The sequence below is a fragment of the Capsicum annuum genome, unplaced genomic scaffold (assembly GCF_002878395.1).
Source record: "Capsicum annuum cultivar UCD-10X-F1 unplaced genomic scaffold, UCD10Xv1.1 ctg82541, whole genome shotgun sequence".
NCBI classification, from domain to species: Eukaryota; Viridiplantae; Streptophyta; class Magnoliopsida; order Solanales; family Solanaceae; genus Capsicum; species Capsicum annuum.
The window spans coordinates 122,100-144,790 of NW_025893345.1; positions in this window are offsets into that span (position 1 = coordinate 122,100).

The window sequence follows — 22,691 nt, forward strand, 5'->3', positions numbered from 1 at the left end:
ACATACACGAGTATATTACCTCATAATATAACGTATATCATATATAGTCTAATGAATTATCATTTAATTTAGCTTATATTATTATATTATAGCTTCAACAGTTTATTATTACATTGATCAATCGATCATATGATATCAATGTATTCAATATATAATTGAATACATTTAGTTTCTTAAAATATAAAAAATATTTATTTGTTAGTAAATTAAAAATATCAAATATCGACAGACAGTGTCGTTTTTATGAAGTTAATTTTTATTTATTTTTAACAAAAGCGACACTGTCCGTCGCTTTTTGTAAAAAATATAAAAAAATTAAAAATAATTAAGAATTGTGATAGATAGCGTCGTTTTTCTATAATTAATATTTTAAAAATAAAAAATTATTGCGACGTTGTCCGTCGATTTTAATAAAAATTAAATTTAAAAATCCACGGACAACGTCGCTTTTTAAAAATTTATTATTATTATTTTTAAATAAAAAAAACGCTATCCATTGCATTTATTAAAAAAATATAAGTTATTTGTTAATTAGTTGGCACAATAATCCGCGAAAAAAGTGACGGATATTAAGATGTTAGTTGTTGATTTAAATAAAAAATAAATATATATTAAAATTAAATTTAAAAAGTGATGGACAGTGTCGCTTTTCTCATCACTTTTTAAAAGCAACACTGTTCGTCGCTTTTTTATGTGTCATTTTTCGGCCTTTTTTAGTAGTGAGCAAGGATAAAAAAGGCACAAAATGTTAATTTTCTTAATTTTTAGACTGGACAAATAAATTTAAATAATTATTTCTAATATATTGGATAAATGAAAATGGACTAAATCCCCCAATATTTTCTCAAGTAATAATTTTCGTAGGTAAATCCCCAAAAAATATTTTTCAGCTAAATTTGTAGCAATACAATTCCCCAATAATTTTTCAAGTAATAATTTTGCAGGTAAATCGCCAAGAATAAATCCCCAACAAAATTTGCAGCAAATAATTTTCCACGCAATAAAATCCATCACATAAATTTTTACCAAAATATCTCTACGTAAATACCTAGGATAAATTACATGAAAATTTTTTTGTGGATTTTAAAAATATATATATTTATCCATATACCTGTGGATTTTCCTAGAGATAAAATACTTACCGATACATTTCCCCAGGTAATGTCTCAAGTACGAAATTTGTGCAATATGGCACCAAATTTACTTGCGGAATTTATTGTAAATATATAGTTCGCAGGTAATATATTTTAATGCTGAGGAATTTAATATTTTTGTAAGTAAATTCGCATGTATTTCCTGCGAGATTATTCCTTAGGTAAAATCCCCATGTAATTTATAATTTTCTAGTAATGTTGTAACATGAATCAAACAGATGAGTCATCTATTGCAACATATGACCCCTTTATTACAATAGACTAGTTATTTGTTGCAACAGACTAGCTATCTGTTGCAACAGAGTAAATATTATTGTAACAAATTAGTAACCTATTGCAACAGAACCTGAACTCAATTCCAAAAGATGCATCATCTGTTGCAAAAAGGTAAGTCATCTATCGTAACAGGTTAGTTATCTGTTGCATCAAAACCTGAACTCGATTCCAACGAACACGTACAGGTTAGTTATCTGTTGCAATATGCCACTTATCTGTTGAAATCAACTCCAAAGGTTCTTTAGTGTTGTAACATCTATCCCAACAGGCGCTTAACCTATTGCAACAGATGTAAAGTCTGTTGCAACTATGATTCACCTATCACAATAGATGACTCTTCTATTGAAATTAGCTTTAGGAGCATTACATGAATCCCAACAAGTAAGTAATCTATTGCAACTGATCACTTACCTGTTGCAACATATTTTCACCTATTGCAACAGATTACACATTCATTGGGGTTCATGTTACGGCACTATGAAATCACTATTAATTTTATTATGATATCATTATTAACTTTTTTTAACAAATAACTTTGTAAATATTTTTTTGTCATTTTCTTTTGTTAGGTCGATTTTTATTTTTTGTTAACTTGTCACTATGGCATCTTGGGACAAGTATTATTTGGTAGTTGGAAATCCTACCTGGACGATCCATGTCCATATTGTGACGAACCCCACTCTCCGCGAGATTGTAGATATGCTCCTCGGAAAGAAATGTGTACACCATCTTGATCCTATTGGGAGCTTATTTGTTCTTTGTGTGGTGGTCGGGATGGATATTGGAGTGATTGTCCAAATACTCCCTTCCCCCGTTATACTAACTCAATTGCTAGTTCTTCTTATGATTTTGATAAGTTTTATAATGTGAAAATGAAAGAACAACATGCCAAAGACAATAGGATTGAAGCAATGCTTCAACTTATCTTGGTTCAGGTGGACACAACAGGGGATAACATACATCTCATGCATCAATCCATCGAGGCATATAAAAAAAATCAAAAGAATGGAAAAGAAAGGTAATGAAGCCAATCTTTCAAATACCATGAGTATACCCACTCTTCTAAATGAGCTTAACATGAAACAATCCTTGATGATTTCTTAATCATCCGAACCTAATATGGTTGAAGATGCCAAAATTCAAGAAATGGAACTAGAGCCAATAAAACAAGCCTAGTAAATTTTCAAAATTCCAGTATACCTACTCCTCAAGAAGGTCCCGTCAACAGCTATGACTTTTCTCAAATGTTGAAAACCTTGAATCCAAGCACCATAGGATGCAAAAATTACTTGAACCTTCCATTTTCATCAACACGCAACGTGGTCGTACTTTTGAAATTTGTGGACTCAAGTATGTAACGGTAGGCATCGAGGACTGCATACCCATGCTTGTGTGTCCCCCTAACCAAGTCCTTGGGAATCCCCATGGATGTATATATCTTCCAATAACTGACCATGACACCAAATTCCGCAAGGAGTTGATTGGCCATATCCCTTGTAGAAGGGCCTTTGCCACTGGGGAATCTATTCTTGAAATATTCAGTGAGGACCTTTGTCGTGGCGTGAGAATTTTGGCCTGAGATGTGCTCCGAACCACATGTGTGATACTTTTCATGTTTATGAATGACGAATCTATCATAACTTAAGTATTTCACCGCTCTCAACCACCACTTGCAGTTTGGATTAGCATATCTGAAGCAAAAGACTTTGCTAGAATTAATAACCTTCATTATTTTGAAATCTTTTTCCAAGCAAGCAATAAACAAAGAATTAGAAAATTCTTTCTTATCCTTGAATGAAATTCCCTTGTAAAAGCCGGTCTCGTCGTCTTGATGATTGCCAGACTGTGTCAACTGAAAGAACTACCCACTGTATTGCTCGCAGCAACGGGCGTTGCTGTTTGATTATCATATAGAATATTCATGTCCAGATCATCCAACCTATCATCAAAGATGTCTTGTTGTTGTTATTTTTCTATATTCCGGTTCTTATTCTCTCTCATTTTTTTCAACCATGTAGACCCTTAACACTGGCCTGACAGAATCACTAAGATAAGTACGCAACTAAACCTGATCGGTTATCTTGAAAGGTAGTACCCTCTGATTTTCAAAGAAGCTGTACATGTAGATGATGACAAGTTCTTTCTATTGACAATTCACTCCACAATAACTGGTGATTAAGTTAACAAAAACATCATACGAAATATCACTTTGGACTGTCATAGCTATCGTATCTAGTATTTGACCCTCCTTCCAACGCCATACATATCGATTGCTCTTCTCGATCCATTGATCATGACCATACACCCCTATTGTTATTGATCCATCCATTAGTGGTACCTAATAATAATAATAATAATAATAATAATAATAATAATAATAATAATAATAATAATAATAATAATAATAATCAATTAATCAATCAATCAAGGTGACATCTTTTCATTATTTTCTCTATGAGATTTCGAGAAAATGAATACAACAACTAATCCGATTTAGTCCCACAAATTGGGGTCTATAGAGGGTACACTGTACGTAGACCTTACCAATTTTTGATTGGTAAGAATGTCAATGCATTTCGTATACTACAAACAATTTTTGATTAATTAATTTTTAAATACGATATATATATATATATATATATATATATAAAGAGAGATAAAGTAATACAATGTATTAATCTGATGAATTATTGGTTAATTAGCTTCATTATTATAACTTCAATAATGTATTAATACCTTGATCATACGATGTTAACGTATTATTCAAAATATTTGGATATATAGATTCGGTTAGCTAGCTTTGTGACTACTATATACATCACTACACGAAAGATACGTATATATATATATCAACTTTGAAATATGTACTATATACATCACATACACGGGTATATTACCTTGTAATACAACTTATTTCATATATACTCTGATGAATTATCTTTTAATTTAACTTATATTATTATATTATAACTTCAACAGTATATTATTACCTTGATCAATCGATCGTATGATATCAATGTATTCAATATATAGTTGAATACATTTAATTTTTGTAAATATAAAAATTATTTAGATAATAGTAAATTAAAAATATCAAATATCAACGAACAGTGTAGTTCTTATAAAGTTAATTTTTATTTATTTTTAACAAAAGTGACATTGTCTGACGCTTTTTATAAAAAAATATAAAAAATAAGAAAATTATTAGAAATTGCAAGGGATAGCGCGTTGTTTTTCTATAATTAATATTTTAAAAATAAAAAATTATAGCGACGTTATCCGTCGATTTTAATAAAAATAAATAAAATAAAAATTAAATTTAAAAACCGACGGACAACATCACTTTTTACCATAAAGTTAATTTTTTTTATTTTTAACAAAAGCGACACAGACCATCACTTTTTATAAAATACAAAAAAAATAGAAATAATTAAAAATTACGATAGATAGCATCGCTTTTCTATAATCAATATTTAAAAAAAAAACAAATTATAGCAACGTTGTCCATTGATTTTAATAAAAATAAATAAATAAAAATTAAATTTAAAAATTGACGAACAACATTACTTTTTAAAAATTTATTATTATTATTTTTAAATAAATAACGATGTTATCCATCGATTTATTAAAAAAATTATAAATTATTTGTTAATTAGTTGGCACAATAATCCGTAAAAAGAGCGACGAATATTAAGACGTTGCCTTCGATTTAAATAAAAAATAAATAAAAATTAAAATAAACTAAAAAAACAACGAATAGTGTCGCTTTTCTCGTCGCTTTTTAAAAGCGACACACTTCATCACTTTTTATGTGTCGCCTAGTGATTTTGGGGATAAATAGCGAGTCATATTTTGGGGCGAAAAATATTAAATGTTTTTTTAAAGTAAAAAGGAGTCAAGTTTAGGCGCTATTTTTTCGATGGATAGAGGGAGCTTTAACCCTCGCAAATATATTCGATAGATATCGGGGGTTGAAAATTCCCGCAAATATATTCGATGGATATTGAGGGTTAAAAACCCCCGCAAATTTATAAATTTTAGCGGCAAGTTTTTAACCCCCGCAATTCATATAATTTTATGGGGGTTAAAATAACTCCTGCAAATAAATCCCCGCAATTAAACCCGTTTTTCATAGTGAGGGAGTAATTTCTTAGATGAAGTAAATGAACTACAATTACTAAATAGGAACCGATTTTATTCGAATTTAAATTGAAAAACATATTACATGACAGATTCAAACTATTAAAATCATAAAAAACATAAAAACATACGGCATGGATATTAAACTTAATGAAAGACTACCTGATAAACCTGTCAATCGGGTCGGGCTGGCCCGGTTCGGCTCAGTAAACTCGACTCGTTTAGATGACTCGACCTGATTTGACCTAGCCTGATGGACCTCTGGGTTACTGGGTCGTCGGTCCTAGGCTGGGTCGTCTTAATTGACAGGCCCAGTGGACCGATCCAGTAACAAATCGGACTAGGCTAACCGATTACCCGGCCTGATTTAAAAAAAAATTATTGGTGCTTGGTGATTAGGCCACTCCAACGATCAAATGCACCACTGACCCAATGACTATAATGTTGTTTGGGAGTTCAACGGCCATTTGGCCAATTTTTCATTATTTTTTGTAAAAAAAAATTAATTCAAATATTTTTCTATAAATACCTTACAACTTCAAATCATTTTTCATACAAACAAATTCTCTCAAATATACTAATTATCTTCTAAAGTGCTCAATTTTATTTTTTAAATTTTGCGATTACAAATATCAAGTGGAAGTTTTCTAAAGTCGCAACTTTCGGATACTTCTAAAATTTGGTATTGTCGTTTCATTTTTTACTTTTAATTTTAAATTAGTGTATTAATTGTTGAATATTTATTTTTATTATTTTTCTGTATTTTGAATATTTTTAAATTTATTTTATAATATGGATAAAATAAGAAACCTCGGTAAAAGTGTCAAAAATTTTTGTCTCGAAAGTGGTAGTGGTAGTAAAAAATGAATTGATGGTGGTTTCGGTTGAGGTAGTTCACGTAATAGATATACCTGTGTGCCTCCAGTACCGGTTAGTCAACCTTTTGAGAAAGAAATAGGTGTAGGTGCTCACGATATAGATTATGTAGAAGCTTAGAAAAATTATGTTATAAAAGAAGAAAATGAAGTAGATGCGGTTAATTTAGATGTAGATGATGAAAATATTGGTGAGACACACGGAGTAGGAAGTGCTAATGTTAGATCTGAATCTGTTAATCTTCCTCCCTGTCCTCCCCGTGCCTCTGCAAAAACTCGCAGAAGAATTAGTATTGCATGAGAATTTTTTTTGGAAATAGAAGGAGAAACTAAGGTGCAATGCAATATTTGTGAACTTGTATATGAGCATAAAATCGGAGGCAATAAAAGAGGTACAAATTCATTGATAAAATGTTTAAGAGAAAAACACGCAAGGGAGGTTAAGTATGCACAAGGTGGTGAGGTTGTTGGTGGACCAGCACAAACTAGATTGAACCCAACAACCGGTCAATTAATTAAGAATTATAATAAAATAAAGGACTGGAAAGAAATAGCGAAAATGATAGTTGTGGGCTATTTACCTTTCACTTTTGCTTCTTCGGATGCTTTTATTCATTATATTCAAGCAATTTATAATCCTATGTTTAATGGTATTCCTAGAAGTACTTGCCAGACCGATATTCTTAGACTCCATGCACAATATGTTTATTATTCACTTACGTTATTAAAAAAACATTCCATGTAGAATTTCTCTAACTTTTGATCTTGATCGTGCTATTAATAAAAATAATTATTTAATAATTACTTGTCACTAGATAGATAGTAATTTTGTTATGCAAAAACTTATTCTAGCTTTTTTGTATGATGAAGATTGTAGACATACTGGAAAATTTATTTCTGAATCTATTACTAAGGTTGCAGAATATTACAGTATTGAAAGAAAAAATTTATGTATTGCTTTTGATAATGCATCTAACAACAAGACTGCTATTAACAAGTTAAAAGTTGACCTTTTTCCGCCGTTACCTGAAATATTTCATGTTAAGTGTGCTTGTCATATATATAATTTAATTGTAAAAGATGGTCTTGAATTTTTTGAGCTTTGTATTGAAAAGGTTCAGCTTGTTGTTGGCTTTATTCAAGGAAATAATCGAAAATATAGAGTGAGAGAATTTAAAGCTAATTGTGAACAAAATAGACTTAGATCGATATTTATACCTGAAGAATGTGATACTAGATGAAATGCTACTTATTTAAAAACTTGTCCTGCTTATAAAGTTCCTATTACAATGACTTTTAATCATTATTCTGGTTCTTTTCCTGAGTGTATGCTACATGATTCTGATTGGGCTGTAATTTTTGATCTTATTAAGTTTTTAGAAAATTTTTATAAAGCTACGGTTGAATTTTCTTGTGCTTATCATCCTACGCTTTGTAATATTTTAGCTTATTTAGCCGACATTTCTTGTTTGCTTAAATAATATAAGAATAAAGAAGGTAACAAAGAAGTTGTTAGTGCTATGTTTGCTAAATTTAAAAAATATTTTTATCTGCTTCCCCCAATTCACTTGGTTGGTGCTATACTAAATCCATGTATGAAATATAATACTATATCCGAATTTAGTAGTATTATTTATAATTCTTTAGATATAGAGCCTGAAGAAGAACCTTCTTTGTTTACGACTATGAGTGATGCGAATAGTTACATGGAAGCATTATATAGCCATTATGCTGATTTACTTGATGAAGTCGTACCGACAAGTATCACTCTAACTGTCGCTCTTCAAGCATCCGAGGAGCCATCATCTTCTAAAAGGCAGGAACATAGTAGTTTTCCTGATTACTTTTTTTGATTTAAATGTCTGGGACAAGGTTGCGACTTCAACACACATATCAAGTTCTCGGGAAGAGCTTAAGTATTACCTTCGACAGCTGATAGAGGATCGTAGAGCAAGGATCAACGCGTTAGATTGGTGTAAGAATAATGAAAGACAATATCCTGTGCTTTCAAGATTAGTACAGATATATTGAATGTTCCAGTGTCGACCGTTGCATCAGAGAGCGCTTTTAGTTAGGAACGACAACAACTTGGAGACAACCGACACTTATTTGGGAAGCAATGCTATGAATGTTCTTGTTTGTCTTAGAGATTGGATTAGAGCAGAACGAAGAAACCAAGGAATGGAGAAGGAGCCAAAAGACTAACCGAATCTTGAAGAAATTATGACTACAAGGGAGAACTCAGCACAATCAAGTCCAATGCATGGTTTTGCCCCAATTGATTTTGACTTTCCTATGGCGATTCCCGTTAATATTAATATGCACGAATTGGAAAAAAGGATGCAAAATTTGTAGATTTTTCATTCATGTAAATTATAAGTTTTGGATCATTTTGCAATTAATAAAATACAACATTTATTCACTCCTTAATTATTTTTTTTCATTTAAATTGAATTTCTAGTTTGAATTAAATACTTTTAATTATACATATAATGAAAAAATAAATATCTTTTAAGTTCAAATATAATGAATATATGTTCAAAACTTCAAGTATTATTATATTAAGTAGTATACTATATACATTGTAATCTTGTATGTATGTATGTGTGTATATTTTCTAAAGTACTATAACATGTAATGTATATATCTTTCAACTTTCAAGTGTTATTTGAAGTAGTATATATTCTACATCTATGTATATATATTTTCTATAGAATCTAAAGTAGTATATATTTAACGTATACATGTGTATATGTTTTCTAATTTAGTATATATATAGTGTATATATGTTTTATGTATATTATTTGAAGTGGTATTTTAAGTATTACTAATTAAATGTACATGTTTCACATGTGTATTTGAAGATAATAATAAGTGTATATAAAAAATAAATTACTATCATTTATATCGAACAATATACTTGATCCGCCTTCAAAAGCTCCACTATTATGAATCACATCCACTTAAAGTCACTTAAGACTAATTTCTTGATAGAGAAAAGCCTACCTTTCAAAAGACTCTCATTTGTCTTTTTCCATACCACTCACACTAGGATAAATAAAATCACATTTCATGTCATGCGTCTTTTCATCCAACACTAATAATTATAAATTGTGAAACAAATATATGAACAATTTTTTTTTTAAAAAAGGATATGTTGAAATATCAATTATCGACACTTAAAACATAAATCGAGCGATGCAAATTATTTCTATCGTGTATCTCTAAGAACCCAACGGAAGATCAAAATTGGTTATAAATTTGATTTGCTAATTCATGAAATCTCTAATTCCCATTCTTTTTTTCTCTTCCAGTCAACTAATGACTTTGTTTAATACTTGTTTGACACTATGATTTGTTTGTTATCATGACAAATCACAATTCTCACTTTATTTTTCTCTCCATAGTTTTTTATGTAAGTATGATTATGACAAAAGACTACTAACTTGAATTACGCCTTAATAAGAAATAGAGCTAACATAAATAAGAAATAAAATTTAGAATATAAAAAATATACCTTAAATTCACTCATAATCGGCACAAAGTATCGTTCACACGCTTCACATAAATCTTTCTTCATCTGCACAAACATATTAAAAATCAATCAATAATGATTTACTTACAGAGGCAAATACAAATAATTTTAAGATATGAAAAAAAATCATCTTAAAAGTCAATGGTTCTTTAATTTTGCCAAGCCTAATTTAAACCACCACCAACAAAAAGAAATGAACTTATTTGAAGGTAAAATTATTTTTTTAAAAAAATGGGCAACATAAAAACCCTAGAGAGAAAAACTCATATTTGCAAAAAAAAAAAAAAAAAAAAAAAGAAGCAAAAAAGGTAAAGTCGAATTTGGAGAAGTATATGGAAAGCCTATATATTCAATTAAAATAAAATGGGACTCTTTCCATATATTTTGAGACTGTTAATTTCTTTCCATATATTTAAGGACTCATATATATTTTAGGATTGATATATTTTACACAATTTAAGATTTTTAATTTCTTTCCATATATTTATTATATCAGGATTCTTTTCATATATTTTAGGATCCTTAATTTAATAATATAATAATTGAAGAAAAAAGTGAAAAGACGATTTTGTCTATTGCATAGTATTTTAATGAAGGGCAAAAAGTTTAAATCACTTTTCTAAGGGTGTTCACACTTTTAATATATTATAGATTATAGATATATTCTACATATAAGTGTATATATTTTCTGTAGACGAAAATAATATATATTTAATGTATACATGTATATATATTTCTAAAGTAGTATAATATGTAATGTATATATGTTATATGTGTATATATTTTCTATATACTCTAAAGTAGTATATATTTAACGTAGACATGTGGATATGTTTTCTAATGTTGTATACATAAAATGTATATATGTTGTGTGTATATTGTTTCAAGTAGTATTTTAAGTAGTATATATATTATATTGTATATTTTCTATAGATTCTAAACTAGTATATATTTAATGTATACATGTGTATATGTTTTCTAAAGTTGTATACATAAAGTGTATATATGTTCTATGTATATTATTTCAAGTAGTATTTTAAGTAGTATATATATTATATTGTATGTATATATGCGTATTTTCTATAGACTCTAAACTAGTATATATGTAATGTATACATGTGTATATGTTTTCTAAAGTAGTATGTATTTAGTGTATATATGTTGTATGTATATTACTTCAAGTAGTATTTTAAGTAGTATATATATTATATTATCCGTATATATGTGTATACATTTTCTTTTAGACTCTAAACTAGTATTTATTTAATGTATACATGTGTATATATTTTCTATAGTAGTATGTATTTAGTGTATGTATATTGTATGCATATTATTTCAAGTAGTAATTTAAGTAGTATATATATTATACTCTGCGTATATATGTGTATATATTTTTTATAGACTCTAAACTAGTATATATTTAATGTATACACGTGAGTATGTTGTCTAAAGTAGCATATATTTAGTGTATATGTGTTATATGCATTTTTTAACGTATTTAAAATGTATATAGGTGTGTATATATAGTATATATTGAAAAAAACATGTAAATTTGAATTTTATTTTATTTTTTACATTTTAACCAGTCAAAATCGGATTCACCCTAAATGTGCCGGTCCCGGTCAATTTCAACATATTTTACTGTTTGGGCCTGGACTGGATCGACCCATTAAGAATGACCCGGTACTAGACCGGCCCAGGAATCGGTAAAAAAAAGTGGGCCGGTGCAGGTTTGAACTGGCCCAGCCCAGTTGACACTCTTACTACCTGATAACTAATCAATTGTAAAAAAATTTCAAATCAAACAACAAATTAATATAACACATAAAAACTTCCAATAACTTCTTTTTTTTGTTCTTCATTCCATTTTCTTTTCAAAATACGATTCCCCTACTCAGTTTCATTAAGCATATCCTTCAATGATTTTATTTTTCTTTGGATTCTTTAACAATGTCCCAAGAAAATCTCTATCTTGTATGACTTCATTGAGATTAAATAGCGTGTCAAACTTCATAGTGTTCTGTAAAGTCGCGGTATCACCATTGAATGTGCGTCTCTTCAATCGTGACAGAATGGTGTTTGTTTCATTTATTGACATACTTTATACCCACCGAAAATAGTCACATCCACCATTTTTCTAAAACAAAAAAATAAGGAACAAGGTTAACATACACATATTTTTAATTGAACAATTTAACAATTTTACCTTCGAACACGCACAACTTCAAAACTTACGGTCAGAATTTCTTTGAGTCCTTGATGTTTTCATTTTACAATATCTATTGGATTTACATACATCTGGTTCAATTGAAAATAAAGACGCTTCGAATTGTTGTGACATAATTATGAAGGGATTTTTAAAGCCAAAAGAGAAAATATTAGTAGAATAATATGATAGATAAATGAGATAAAATGAAATGAATTAACAACAACACATTTATAAGTGAAAAAGTTGTATTGAAGTGACAAAAAGTACACCGTATAAGAATATTTTTAGGAATCTCTTACTGAATCTCATCAGGCAATTCACATTACAAAAAAAGTTTGAAATGTAGTTTGCCCATTTTTGGGCAAATCATACTGACAATCTTTTCACCCCAAATGTTTAGCAAATACCGTTAGTTGTAGTTTGTCCCAAAATAGGCAAACTATCCATTTTGTAACATTAATTAAAGTACTATTCGTTTTGACTCCTTATTCTGAAAAAGTATCCCTTTTAGCTTCGAACTCCATATAATGTATGTGATTCAAGATGATATGGATCAAGGTACTTTTTGCCAACTGAATTCTAAAATTGCAACAGACAGTTTTGAAGAAAGATAATTTCTTTTTCTTAATTTACCTTTAGCATTAACTACTTATTTTAAATTAATTTTAAGGTCTATTAAAGACTATAAATCAATTACCAAGAATATTATAGTAAAATATGCACTTCATTTATTATTTCTTAAGAGATGTATGGAAAGTTTTCCGCTATATGACGAGGCAACATGTTCACTGTCCTCTCTTTCTAGGACCAACAAAGGTTCACAAGTCCATTACTAAGTTGACAAGCGGTAAAATTAATATTGTTATCTAAACATAAGAAAGGACAAACGTGTAATGCATGTTCCCATAGACTAGTATATATTAAAAGTCTGAAGTGTCTTAGAAATGTTGTTTGAATTTTTTGCCCTTCATTAAAGGTCTCTGTTTTAGACAAAATCGTCTTTTCACCCTTTGAATTATTTTTGTGATATTAAATATTGATATTAACTATAATAACGTATTAAAATTAACTTTACTTTAATTGATAATTCTTGTAAATTTGGGTCTTTAACTAGAAATAAAATTCCATCTAATTAACACGGTTGTCGTAGTGCTGACGCTTACAATTTCAATGTCCACGGGCACATTCATTATATTTGGGGTGTTCATCTTGAAAAGTTTTACATATGGCATCATTTACAATTGCTCTAAATAGTGGATATTTGTTGCAATTTTATCTATCATTAAAAATAATTCATTTTAATTTTCTTCAAATAGGCTATTGGTCACTAGATGTTCTATATTGACTAGGTAACCAATAGGTTATATGTTTGAACAGTGGAAGCAATAGGTAACACTTGTATAAGTTAAACTGTCTACATTGTTGTGATCCTTCCCTAAATTTGCTAAAGCAGAACAATTAGTACTCTTAAAAAGAAAATCATTGCCTGTCACACCCCTTTTTTCATCGAAAGAAATTATTTTTTTTGTTTGAAAAGGGTTTAATTATTAAAAGTGACAAAGAAATGAAAAATATATTTCGAAATGGATTTTAAAAATTTTAACTCAAAGTCGCGTGCCAAGTCACCTTTGGGAAATCTCTTTTCAAAATGGTTTGACTGTTAAACTGATCCACAAATAGAGATTTCGGTTAAGGAATTCTATTGATTGAGAGGAAGGTGTTAGGCACTCTTTGATCCCTTGGTTCGACCACGGTCTCTTTATTGAGTATATCGGCTAATATGACACTATAAAATGGGAGACTCATAAAGAACACATACTCAACAAACAAACAACCAAACAATTAAAATTTCAAAAAAATAGTGTCCAGCCCAATTAATACAGACCAAAATGAAAAAAAGGTGTTGAAATGAAAACTTCACCTAATCTAACTACCCTAAAGTATGATTTACCCGACGCCTCGAGCCTTGATCACGAATGGTCTTTTGAATATAGAATTTCACAAGGCATTCCTCGATAAATATATACATGTGACCTTGGATCATTCCCTCGCGAATAAATACATTTGATAAAATGTGATATAAATATAAAAAATGTTCAAACCAAGCATTCATACATTTGATAATATAGAATCCTGTGGTTTGCTTACATAAAAACCTAATGTTTGCCTATCAATTCTCGATCTAAACATGATGCTATCGAGTTCGACAAAATTAACATCCATCTCTAATCAAACAACAACTAATAAATCAACGCAACCCAATGATATTCACTTTTATCAATTTTTCAAATCTCGCCCCAATTTGATTTCCAATCATACGATTAGTTAATTTTACTATTAAATCAAACAATCAAGGCCACGCCAATCAAAATTGCTCAAATGCATTCAACACATACCACCAAATCATATATCAATCACGTTGATATAACGTAAAAAGGGATAGAGTTAAGAAATGAACCTAGAAGAATCGATTTTGTTGATAACAGGGAGTTAGTGAAGGCTAATTCAAAATCCTCGAATAGAGAAACTCAACAACAAACAAATCCAACTTATTATCGAGAACCGCAACCCGAACTGATTTAAAACCAGCGAAAAAAGCTCAATATGAACCCCAAATCACCAATTTCAACCTTGAACTCCATTTTACCCAAACTCGGTGGTTTTTCCCAATGTGTTTTAGAGATGGAAGCAACTGGTCATAATTTTTTGATGGTGTCTCACTTTGTCGAAGCTCTGATGAAACCTAGAAGTCTATAAAATGACGTTTCTCGGTGAGATTTTGTCGAAAAATCATAATAAAGAAGAATTTAAGGGATTTTGTGGCTATGGATGATTGAATCCAGTGAGGGAGAGCTAGTTGGGCATTTTTCTGGTAGGTTTCCAGTGGATTTCTATCATAACAATAACCAGTGGGCAATTCCAGTTACGATTTCCCTGAAAAAACTGGACTAATACCTATTTTTTACTCACTCTATTCATCATTTTCTCTCTCTCTCTTTTATTTTCTCTCTCTTATGGGAATTCACTTCCTTCTATTTCTTACTATTTATGCTATTTTTTTTACTATTCACACTGGTATGGGTGTATATATCGATTGGTGGGTGAGTGTGTGTCAATCTGTATGTGTGAACTATGAGTTTATGGTGTGTGTGTGCAAATAATTCATGAGGTGTGTGAGGTATGAGTTTGTTATGAAAAAAAGAATAAAAAGTAAGTAGGGGAATTGGGGAGGGGGTATGTGAGATTAAGGTGTTAGGTGGGGACGGTGAGGTGTTATTTTATTGAAAATTTGTTATTCTTGGATAAGGGTAGAGTGGTTGGAGTTGTTATTTCGTTTGTTTTCTTGTGGGGGAAATTATCCAATGGGCGAGGCGCATGGTAAGCAGAGTGAGTTGAGTTGATTGACTTTTGCGAGGGTCAAATTTATGTGTCTACATCATGTCCCTCTTTGGTTGTAAACACAAAGTGTTTTCAGATAAATAAGTAAACAACAAGATAGAATTTGACCTGGCCATTATTCAAAAGAAAGGAAACAGAAAGATAGAGTGCAACTGAGTCTTGATTTTGGTCATGTTACATATCCCAGATTATGTGGTCACATGTAGTTCCTAGGATTAAAAAAGAGAGAGATACCGAGTTAGAGAGTCAAGTGAGTTCTTGTCGAGGTTTCAGTCTGCGGATTTGTAATTACATCAAAATGAAAATTACAAGTTAAAAAGATAAATGGAGTACAAAAGTCATATCTATGCCACTTCTCTTGATTCTTGACTTGAATTTTCAATGCTCTCTCAATTGATAAAATGTCTACTTTTATTTGGGTTGAACTTGAAAATAGATTCTTTCTCTATGCAAAATTTGGTATTGGGGATGAACTCAAAAATTGACCATGTTCTGTCGGAGGTACTTCTGAATTTGAAGTTGAAAATCTTCACCCTATTTTTCAGGCAGTCTCCTGACTTGTAATTTTTTCACCCTATTTTTAGGCAGTCTCTTGACTTATAATTTCTTTACCCTATTCTCCAAGTGGGCTCCTGTCTTGCTATTTCTTCACCCTGTTCTGCAGGTGGGCTCTATACTTTTAATTTCTTCACCCTGTTCTCCAGGCGGGCTCTTGAATTGTTATTTCTTCACCTTATTCTCCAGGCGGACTTCTGACTTGCTATTTTTTCACCCTGTTCTCCAGGAAGGTTCCTGACTTGCTATTTAATCACTTTATTCACCAGGCAGGCTTTTGACTTGATGTTCTATCACCCTATTCTCCAGACGGGTGCCCAATTTACTATTTTATCACTATATTCTCCAGGCGAGCTCCTAACTTACAATTTGATCACCCTATTCTCCAGGCGAGCTCTTGACTTGAAATTTGATCACCCTATTCTTCAAGCGGGCTCCTGACTTGCAATTTCATCATCCTATTCTTCAAGCGGGCTCCTAACTTGCTCTTCCTTCACCCTATTCTTCAAGTGGGCTTCTAACTTGCTATTTTTTTACCCTATTTTTTAGGCAGGCTTCTGACTTGTTATTTCATCATCCTATTCTCCAGGGAAGATCCTGACTGGCAATTTCATTACCCTATATTTCAGGTGGGCTCCTGACTATCAATTTCTTCACCTTGTTCTCCAGACGGGCTCCTAACTTACTATTTCTTCACCCTATTCTTCAAACGGGCTCCTGGCTTGCAATTTCTTTACCCTATTCTCTAGGCAGGCTCCTGACTCTTTAATTTCTTTACCCTATTCTCTAAGTGGGCTCCTTACTTGCTATTTCTTTACCCTATTCTCCAAGCGGCCTCCTTACTTGCTATTTCATCTCCTTATTCTCTGAGCAGGCTCATGACTTGTAATTTTATCACCCTATTCTCCAAGTGGGCCCCTAACTTGATTTTTTCTCACCCTATTTCCAAGTGGCTTCCTGACTTGCAATTTTATTACGCTATTCTCCAAGCAAGATCCTGAATTGCTATTTCATCACCCTATTCTCCAGGCGGGCTCCTGACTTGTAATTTCATCACCCTATTCTCCAGGTGGGATCCTAATTGGAAATTTCATCACCCTATTCTCAAGACGAGCTCCAGATTAGCTCTTTCTTTATCTGATTCTCCAGGCGGGCTCCTGAATTGCTATTTCATCACCCTATTCTTTAAGAGGGCTCCTAACTTGCTATTTCTTTATCCTATTCATCAGGCGGGCTCCTGAATTGAAATTTCTTCACTCTGCTATCTAGGCAGGCTCCTAACTTTCAATTTCTTTACCTTATTCTACAGGTGGGATCCTGGCTTACTATTTATTCACCATGTTCTCTAAGCAGGCTCTTGACTTACTATTTCATCACCCTATTCTCTAGGTGGGCTCATAACTTGATATTTCATTACCATATTATCCAGGTGGGCTCCTGACGTGATTTTATCACCTTATTCTTCGGGAGAGCTCCTGACTTGCTATTTCATCACCCTATTCTCCAGGTGCATTCCTAACTTGCAATTTCATCACCCTATTCTCCAGGCGGGCTCCTGACTTGCAATTTCATCACCCTATTCTTCAGTCGGGTTCCTGACTTTCTCTTTATTTACTTTATTCTTTAGGCGGGCTCCTGACTTGCTATTTCTCATGCCATTCTTTAAATGGGCTCCTGACTTGCTATTTCATCACCCTATTCTCCAAGCGGGCTCCTGACTTGATATCACCCTGTTCTCCAGACAGGCTCCTGACTTGCTATTTCTTTACCATGTTCTCTAGGCGGGATCTTTACTTGCTATTTTTTATCCTATTCTCTTGGTAGGATCCTGGCTTGTAATTTCTTCACCCTGTTCTCCAAGTTGGCTCCTGACTTTCAATTTCTTCACCCTATTATCTAGGAGGGCTCCTAAAATCAAAGTCATAACTAGAAAAAAAATATCTTAAAGAGTTATAATAAAAAAAGATTCCATGTTTCCGAACCTAATGTCCCATTCTCCAAGAGGATCTTGGACTAAAAATAAATTTTCATTTTTTAGGAGGGTCCTGAACAAAAAGTAAAGTTTCATTTTCTAGGAGGATCTTGAGTAAAAAGTAAAGTCCCATTTTTCAGGAAGGTCTTGAGTAGAAAGACAATTGACAGATATGCTTTTCCAAAGGTAATAAACTCAGTGAATAAAATTTTTCTCCTGCCAAACTCAAATTAAAGGGAGTGACTCTGATTCAAACACCGAATTTCTGTTTTACCATGGCTCTGAGATACACCTTTTAGGCTCTAAACTTTCATAAATCCAGTAATCTGTCTGTTGTTAGATTTTCTTCATTCCTTGTTTAGACTTATGATCATATTTCTTTCATGTACTGGTCCTTGGATTTGTTTTATATACCGGCGGTGTCACAGGATACGGAGAATCACATCTTTCCTATCGCTTTTTGTGTAATGGACAAGGAATGTGATGCCTATTATGGATATTTTTTTGAACAAATCTGAAGTTGCGTCGCAGCTATCGAAGAGTTGTATTTTATTTTGGATAGGCATCCAAGTATTTCAAAGATGGGATAAATTTCTATACTTTAGCTCACTTTGGTTGTTGCATGAAGCATCTTGGAGATAACATTTGGAACAACTTTCACAACGAAAGGGTTGTAACCCTCGTTTATAGAGCATCTAAAGCATATAGTAGAGAGGAGTTTTCAAAACATTTCAATCAAATAACGGATATGCATCCCAAGAAAACAGAACATCTCGTACGTGTCGGTTTTGAGAGATGGAGATAGGCATTCTGTCCGGCAAATAGGTACATTCTTATGAATTTAATGTCTTGTTTGAGTTACAAGTTTAGTATGATGTTGTACTAAGTGATTCTTTTGTATAGGTGCAGTATTATGACGTCAAACATAGCCGAAACGGTAAATTCATTATTTGGTGATGAAAGAGAATTTTCCATCGTAGCTCTGCTTGATAAAATAAACCAGAAGTATGGCAATTTTTTTCACAAAAGGCGTGTAAAGTTTGAGAATGCCAAAACCAAATTTTTTCGAGAAGCGGAAAAAATAATATCAATGAACATCAGTATGAGGAATAGGTCATTTGCTAATCAAATAACAGATTACAAGTTCAGTATCGACGGTCATGGTGATGTTTCCATGGTCGATCATTAAACAAGATCTTGTACGTACAGAGTTTTTGACATGGACAAAATACCCTGTCCATATGCTATGGCTGCGCTTCGAGCTTAGTACAGTGAAAAATATGGAACTAAAATTATGACTACTCCTCTCTATATTATTCCATGAAAAAATATATAATGGCATATAATGAGCATATTACTCTGGTGCCTACTTAAAAATCTTAGGTTGTTCCTGTAGAGCTTTTGGGAAGATTAATACCTCCTCCATATATTGACCCAAGCACTATCAAACTGGGAGGAAGGCCATATAAGAGGAGGCGTGGAGCGGGAGAATCATTTCCATCAATAAAAAACAAGTGCTCCATATGTAAGAACGCTAGCCACAAAAGAACTACATGCTCGGATCGTAATCCACCATGATCGTTGTAATAGCAAAAACTTGTGTTGTTTGTTATGGACTTTTATATATTTAACTCATTATTGTGAACATAAATGTTATCATTTATTATGTAAAATATCTTTTTTAATAACTTGTGCATCAATAAAAAAGGCAAAACAGGAACTAAATACAGCAGATGGACATTAGCTGGAAGAACACAATACAGTTCATCAAACTGGAATGTTTTTCTCCAATAGAAGACAAATTTACTGCAACAAATGGATAATCTACTAACAGAAACCCAACCGACAATCAATCTGTTTCAACTGATGGTCTATCTATTGAAAGAACTCAAAACTCTTGCTATTGCTACTGGATTCAAAATTTCTCCTAACATCCAACCATCGACATATTTGTTGATAAGAAGAAATAGACAGAATGAAAATTAAATAAGAATTAAAAAGTTAAAGTCGACGAAATATAATTTTTTCATTAAACAAAAAACAAAATACATTAGGTAAAGATTCGATATAAAAAAATTAAAATACATACGCTAAAAAAAAATATATTTTAATTATTATTATTTATCATCATCATTATTATTGCTAGCCGGCCAATCTTCAACCGGCAGTAGCAGGGTCCTCCTCAGTCTATGCATCTCTTCGAACAACCTTGCTCTCACAGCGACCAACTCCCACTGCAGGTCATTAACCTGCTTCTAAAGTTCTCGCATGGTGTCACGCAGAATAATAATGTCCCAAATTAGATCAGCCATATCTAGAACACACGTGAATTAACAAAAAACCGTAAACACTAGAGTAAAGAAAAAAGTCTAAATGTAATATAACGTATACTACCAACCGGTAGATTTACACAGGAAAAAAACTTGCCTCACTAAGAAAGGAATATGCTCTTTAAAGAGAAATGATTAAAGATATAATACGAAAAGACAAAATGCAAGAAATAAATAAAGTGGAGTAGAATGAAGATTAAGGAGGGACCTATTTATAGAAGATTGAATCTGAATGTGTTAGGCAAAAAGGCATGATTGTTCAGCTCTGTTGTATTAATTATATTCAAACTGCTGACTTTTTATTTTCTGTGAAAAGTCCTGACTTTTTCTTTTAAATTCAAACTTCTCACCTTTTCAAAATGGTTTCTCTTTGAATAACAAATGTTATTATTGAGCTATTTAAACAGATCGTCCATCTATCGCAATAGATAACCCACTATTGCAATAGATTTACCATCTGTTGCAATAGATGGTCTGTATATGCAATATATGAGACATCTATTACAAAATATGAATTATCTGTTGTGACAGATGGACCATTTGTTGGAGGAGATATGTGGATTTCTTCTAACAGCTAATTCATCAGTTGCAACAGATAGGGAATTTGATTCATTAGCTATTTTGAATGTGTTAGACAAAAAGTCTCGACTGTTCACCACTTTTTTAATAGTCATCACATACCTTAATTAATCCAAATTGGTGACTATTTTATTATATAAAATAAAAAACAGATTTAAAAATAAAAAAGGTGAAAAAGTCATGACTTGTAGCACTTGTTTTTTCTTGACGGGCATGTAGTCCTCTGACATTGAAGATGGTTACCCTCTGAGCCTCTATAGTCTTGTAGACTAATTAACGATGGGGTAGGAATAATAAGGTACGTGCAGATGAATTGATCCACTTTCATGCGTGGGAGTTATGTATTATTGATCAAGCTTTCTTGACAGACACACATAAAGTACAATGATTTTGTGAATACGGTTTTTTACTGATTAGACATTGATCCTTCAAATAAGATCCTGTATTTTACATTTTAGTTTGATAGGTGCAAATATTGATAAAGTCGAAGGGTTTCAAGAAAGTGGTATCGATACCTTATTACAATTTAATGATAGTTTTAATCATATTTATACGTCAAGTTTTGAGAAAGGTTTAAGTGTTTGGTGGCAGTATAGATAACAAATAGTGATTAGACTGATTTTAGCGGCTCAATGGACTTTTAAAAGGCCTCCGAAGCCTCGTACTGCTGCAAACAAGAATGGAAAACCAATAGTTATGCCCTGGTCCAAATTAATATGGATGGGTTTCTCGAGAAGACTATTATACAGCAGAAGGTGCTTGCGAGAATAAATGTGCAGAAATGGTGAGGTGTAGAAGATCATATATCATTTCATACCTTGTTTAAGAGGAAACACATGGAAGCAAGTAAGGAACTTCTAACCAATCTGGCCAATAAAATTGACTTGAAAGATGAAAAACTGAATGAGTTGCAAATGTGAAAGTGTATTTAAATATTAAAATTCGTCAATCATTCTTAAAAAAGAAAAATACTAAAGAGAAATAGAGCAGGACACTTTTATAGGGACCGCGACTAGCGAGCATGGTCTTAATGAAGACCCACAAAGAGAAGGATCAGAACTCTAAGGATGCAGCTTGGCGAGCACAGTGGATTGGTAAGATTTTCAGTCAAGAAAGAAACTTAAACCAACAACTCCAGAAGTAAAAATAAGGGAAGCCAAGGCATGAATTTCTGAAGTCTAGTTTGCATCCTATACCTTCTGTTTGTGGTTCTGATCTAGTTAGTGGCAGTAGAAATAAAAAGGTCTAAAGTTGGGTAGAAATTCGATGCCTTGTTGTTTCCACTGCCTTTGACCAGACCAGAACCACAAGAAGAAGGCCTGGGATGCAAGTTTAACTTTGAAAATTGCTACCTTGGCTTGATCCATTATTTTTAATGTAGGAGTTGTTGGTTCAGGTTTCGCTGCAACCTTAGAGTTCTGGTCCTGCATTTTATGGGGCTTCATTCAAGCCACACTAGCTAGTTACAGTCTTCTAACAAAGTTCACAGCTCTAGTCCACTTCAGCATTTTTTTTTTCAAAATGGACTGATGGATTTTCATTTTTGGATACACTTTCAGATTTATAGCTCATTCAATTTTTTCATTTTTGATGTCAGTTTCATCAGCTAGATTCGCCACACATTTCTTTCTACCCTGTGTTTCTTATTTAATAAGGTCTGATTTGAT